The sequence below is a fragment of the Condylura cristata genome, unplaced genomic scaffold (assembly GCF_000260355.1).
Source record: "Condylura cristata isolate star-nosed mole 26May11 unplaced genomic scaffold, ConCri1.0 scaffold00007, whole genome shotgun sequence".
NCBI lineage: Eukaryota > Metazoa > Chordata > Mammalia > Eulipotyphla > Talpidae > Condylura > Condylura cristata.
This window is the reverse complement of record NW_004567108.1, coordinates 46,630,948-46,636,947: the sequence shown is the minus strand read 5'-3', so window position 1 is coordinate 46,636,947 and position 6,000 is coordinate 46,630,948. Positions and strand designations below refer to the sequence as shown.

General features: G+C 40.9%; 1 protein-coding gene across 3 annotated transcripts in view; it reads right to left on the bottom strand.

The window, feature by feature from the left end:
- Positions 1-6,000, bottom strand: part of PDE4D (phosphodiesterase 4D, cAMP-specific) — a 650,481-nt gene that overhangs the window by 54,075 nt on the left and 590,406 nt on the right. The gene's annotated exons all lie outside the window — the stretch shown is intronic.

The following is a 6,000-nucleotide window of genomic DNA, read 5'->3' as shown; positions in this document are numbered from 1 at the left end:
CCGCGCACCTGCCCCGCAGGGATCCCGCGCGCGCCGCGGAGCCGCTGCCCCTCGGGGTGGTTCCGACTGCCCGAGGCCCAGCATCTCCGCGCCTGGCTGCTTCCTGCAAGGTTGTTCGACAGGCGGCACACACAAGGTTATTGAGGACCGGAGCTACCGTTACTGTGGGTTTGGGTTTTAGGGTATTTGAGGCTTTGATATTTGAGGGTTAGGCTTTACCGTCTTCAAGGGGCAGGGTGGCTGTGGGAATAAAGGCATTTTTATTAAGACCAGACTCTTTAGTACCCAGCTCAAGTCCTGCAAAGTTACAGACGCCTACATTTTGGGGTGGACACAAATAAATAAAAATATACACTGATACGTGGCCGGAATGTTTTAGAATTCATAGATTGGACACGCGGCAGTATTTTCGCACTGGGAATTGTCTGAGAGCTATCGCAAAGGAATAGCCACGAGAAGGCATCGCATGGTCTGGGTAGTTTACACATGTCCAGCATGCATGCTCCCTCCGTCTGTGGAACTGCAAATTAAAGTCCAGGATGGCCTTGTGATGCTATTGCCATAAACAGTCTGGGACTGTTTCTACCCACTACACGCAGAATGACAAAGGTGAGAAAATGAAAAGTCCATATCCGACGGCATCATAAAGAAGCTGGTCTATTTGCAAAAGCTGAACTCTACATAAATGGCTACAGTGCAGAGGGCTTCACTGCACTAGCATGTGGATAAGCAAACCTTTCAGTAGGGGAAAAGCCAAACTCCGGAGTCCATCTTGTTATTGTCAATTAGAAATAATACACTGAAAAGCTTACAAGAAATTGGTGAGATCCCTTTCCTTTGGTTGGAACTACAGGTAGTGAAGAATATGTACCCTTCACTCTCTACATGATCAGTGACACAACCAAGCATTTCATGGTCTGACTCTCAGGTTCTTGGGATTTCCCAGATAAGATTTTATAAAAATGTGGTTAAAGTCGGAATAAGTTTCAAAGTATTTATCACATGTGCCAGTCGTTCATTATTATCAAGGATTCTTGAGTTGTTTGTTATTCACTTTGTGAACTCTAGGTTAAAATTTGCCTCTCATGTTCTAAATTCTGTTTTTCCACACAATCTCTGTAAATATATAATTTATGTGAACAAATAACCTAGACCTTGACAGGCGAATTAAAGCATAAGATTGGAACTTATTCTTCTATTAAACAGAATAACCTTAACGGTAAATATAAGTAGTATTCATATTAAATAAATGTTCTATCTATGTAGCCCTTCTTTGATTATAAGAATATTTTAAAAAATCACATGCTTGTTACAAAAATTGAAGCATTATACAGACATAATATAGAATGTCCTGTGGAATCCCACACAATAATTAAGCCTCTGAACATAACACATGTTCGTTTATATATTATTTCATTAGTACCTTCCGTATCCAAGTACAGCATTACCTCGTTGTAGTAATAACACATCTAATACTATCTATATGGGTATTACCTGCTACATACGGTTTTGTTGTTTTTACTTTTTCCTTCCCCTTACTATATAAAACAGGGATGTAGAAAGTTTTACAGGAAATGAACTTATTTAGGTCACTTTAGTTGGTATATCTAGTGGGTTAAACAAAGATTCATAACCACTGTGTCTAGAATTTGTTCATGGTCATCTTTCCAGTTACCAGCTACATTCTGAAGCCAGAAATTCTCTCTCTACATCTCTAGAGCTTGGCTTTCCATGTTCTACTTTACTTCATTCCAGCTCTTCCAAAGTCTGAGCCTCAAGGGTCCTCCTAATGGTCCCTCCCCATGTTCCCCAACTTCTCAAAAGTTTTCAGAAATATGAGCCTACAACCTTGTAAGATGTTGTACTCCCTGATATATTTCAGTATTTTTTTTTTTAAGATTTATTTATTTGTGCATACAGAACTGGGGTACAGGCCAGAGGTGCAGGAGCAGTAAGAGGATTCACCAGACAGAGTGGGGAGCAGAATAGGCAGATCGATGAGGGGAGCAGTGGGCGGGTCAGGAGGGTCTGCCACACCATGTGGGTTACCTCCAGGGCAGGCAGGGATGAAACTCACGCGGAAGTGGCTTTGGCTTTTCAGTGCTGTGCTTTAACCTGCTGCACCACCAGGGAGGGCCTCAGTATTGTTTTTTTAACCGTAATAGTGGAAATATAATTCATGAAAGTTTCAGTATCTCAAGACATTATGCACTCAAATACAGACTTGCGTAAGAAGGCAATACTGCCAAAGGGTCAACTTATTTCAGAATATCACTTTATGTCAAAAACATGGATTAGTCATTTCGACAGTCAGTACTTGGATACCATCATAATGTGGTATGTACATGTATTTTAAATTCTAACATATTCTTGCATTCACGGTATAAATCTAGATGATGTGAAAGAAAGACAATAGCACATGCACAGATCAGTAAAAATTACTAGCAACAGAGTAAAAATGTTTGTTTTATAAACCTCTAACTCAAATACTTACTGTTATTAATATAAAAAAGCTGAGAATATTACTTTCCAAATTCCTGGGTTTATAGGCAGCACGGCCAGCCACCGGCTTTTCAGGATCATTATTAAATCTTAACTTTTAGGAATTTTAACCCCAAATGTTCTCAAATATTCAGTAGCTGACCTTTTAATCCCTACTAAAAAAGCCTCAATGTGGAGTTGCCAGTCATACTACAGGAAATTGAGTCACCACACCAAAAAACACACCTAAATGCCATCCGTAGCAAGCAGGACAAAAACAGTGAGCTGGTTTAATTTCAGATTTTACCAAAACACATACTACATTCATTAACTAAATACTTTTCTACCCAGAGCATAGACTTCACTGTGACACGACTTGAAAATACATGAAAACCCTTCTATTTAACTGTCTAGTTTTGCTGTAGTCAAGGAATTGCAGGAGGAAAAAACACCGAAGCAAGAACTGTTGGCTCAATTCCATAAAAGCAAGGTGAGGGTAACAGAACAACAGTCACTGAGAAATAACTTGAGCCTTTGGAAGTCCTCTCCTACAGTGGCATCAGTTTTCTTCAAGGCACCCTTGAACTCTGTAACACCACTGTTCTGCTCAGGACCTGCTGTGAACAAACAGTCCTCATTCCTGCAGGCCAGCACTTGGCTTCCGTCATTGTGATGCGATCAAGGGTTCCCCTGACACAGGCCTGACAGTATGCCAGGGGCTGGAGGAGAAGATGCTGAAGCAGCAGCTTCCCTTTGAATAGGAAATAAAAGTCACTACCTCTCCAATGGGCAGTTGGCTAGAGGTTGAGGTCATTTTCTTGTGAAATGTTCAGCTGTTTATTCTTACCCACAACTTACAAGAGACTTTGACCATTGAGGTAAAAAGATCCCTTTGCATGATGTGTGACTGTATGGTTATTGGTTTCTTTGCAAATACTTGAAGGATGAAAGGTCTGTGTATGTTTGATAGAGTTCCTGATGGAGGAAAGAACAGAAAGGAGGCATCACAAGACTGACTCACACAGGGAATTGGGCAGAAGGGATTAGCATGGCCATTGACACAGCCATAGATATCAAGATCCTCAGGCGCTAATGCCCGGATTACAGAGAGGAAAACCCAAGTGGGTAGCAAACTGCAGAGGGCGGTGTCTATCACAGACCCAAAAGGTGAAAAGATAAAGATATATTGAGCCCATTGTGGTATCTCGAGTCCCTTTCAGGTTCTATTAAAAATCAACAAGCCTAGGCTCATAGGGAGTGAGCCCCTCTCAGAGATGTTTATGTGACTGCAGTTTCTGCACCAGCTCCGGACAGCAGTCCTATGCCCACCTGTGCCTACTACACAGGTGCTTCTTGCCACGCACTCTCTCCCTCAGCAGGGCAGCAGCCTCCTGCGTGACCGTGACCTGTACCATGCCAGGACTTCTCTGCACTGACCTCCCTCAACGGAAGCTGCTCTCTTAAGCTCTCTTAAGAGGCCTCTCTCTGCAAACCTGTCCCTTCCGGAGCATCTTTCCCTGCCAGCTTGTGCCTATGCAAGTGTCTATACTCCTGTCCTTTTCCCTAATAAGCCTACTCTTTAAATATAACTGAGTCTCTGTCTCATGGAGGAACTCGCCTGGGAACTCGCTACATGCTGCTGAAAGGGGAGTTCTGGTGAATCCTTTCTCAGAGTGAACCCAAGGACCCTGCACTAACTCCCAAAACATCAGTTTCTAGATAGGCCTATTGATGTTGATGCAGAGACAGGTCCAATGAATATTACTTACTCTGGACACCAATTGCTTACAATGCTTAATTAAAAAATAAACACAAACCACAACCGCTGATCTTGAATTTTCTTTAAAAGAAATAAAACTACGAAGGCACTCCTGAAAGCACATAAATATAAATCTTCCTAACAATTCCAGCTTCCCCTCTCTCAATACATACCCACATTTCCTCTTTGTTCCTAAGGGTGGAGTTGGTTGTGTCTGAAGAAGGTAGAACTGGGGGCGGGGTGGGGGGGGGGGCGGGAGTCTATTTCACCATGTATTGCTTCAAGCTAATCACTCCCTGAGTTCACCACAAGGAAAGATTTGTGCAGTTTTGTTGTAACTTTTACTGACATGCCCCTCCCCCATACATTTTATCTGATGGGAAATACATGAATGAGTTGGACTCACTTTCAATGTGTACATATAACAGGTTTAAGCAGAGCCTGCCAGTGGCAAGCTGCTCTCCAAGTGTGTTTCTGGCATGAAGTGCTTGTTTTGAAGTATTTTTTAAATCTTATGAAATATATAAAACTTCACTTAGAACTTTTAAAAAAAACTCTAAAGGGAAGATATATGCAATTTTGTTATTTTTGTTTTCTTTTATCTGCCTCCTACCCGCAATATTTTTTTCTAGTGCTCCCTAAGGCTCTAGAATGAAATAAACTTAAGAGTGGGTTTCACTGACTCCTAGATGCATCAGTAATTTAAAAAAATACTATTTTAGCACCATTTATATGCCATGCACTTTATTAGCTTGCAGAACCAAGGTAACTAAAAGTTTGTTCTTTACTCTAGGAAAGTCTAGTGACCAGTAGTGGAGATGATTTCATCTACTATTCTGTAGAAAGCATTCTGAAAGAAGGAAGCATGTGGGCTATTTAAATGAGACAGGTAAAGAGGGAGAGTAGGAGAAGGTTGAGTCCTAGAGAAATAAATGAAAGGTAAGTGAAGAGAGTGGGAAGGGTTTTTAAGAGAAAGCAATATGGCAAACATATGGACCTGTGTCAACAAAATGTGTGCATATGTATATAGAGAAAGGAACTGCTGTGAGGAGAGCTTTGCACAGAGGACAAATAAGAAGCTGGAGTAATCTTCAGAGACTGGCTATGGGAGTCTTGTCAAGTGTCGGAGGTAGGAGCTTTGTATTGTTTTTCAAGCATGGAGCCATTCATACAGAATGCTGTGTGAAATAGGATCTGACTTGATTTCAATGGAAAATTCCAGGGCTTTGCACTAAATGGAATTGTAGAAGGCAAGATTAGAGTCAGTGAGACCATTGTAACTCACCATATTGTTGTTATGTTAAAATAATGTATAGAACACCTTTTTTCCTTTGCTGGTTATTCTTATATCTAAGACAATCTTGGCAATGACATTTTACATAGGCATATGATCTCATGATCTATCAGGCATGAGCATGACTGTCCAATGTGATTTGCAAGGAAATAGGCTTCTTGTTCTAAAAAGTGATAGCATTCTAGTCACAAAATTTTAATCATACTGTGGGTCACCATAACTATACTGAGCAGAATTTCACTCAGGGAGAGCTTACTTGCAAAAGATGTGTTGATAAGGCTGTTTATGAAGATGAGATTCTAAAAAGTTCTGATTTGGCTGTAACTAAATAGTTGTCTCTTCTAGATAAGAAGGGGAAGAATATACTGGTATTGATTTGAAGGCTATCCTTTGTTGACTGGCCTTGGTGAAATCAGACATTACTTCAAAGATTCCATCTAATATCATCATCCTGTAATTTTGTAAA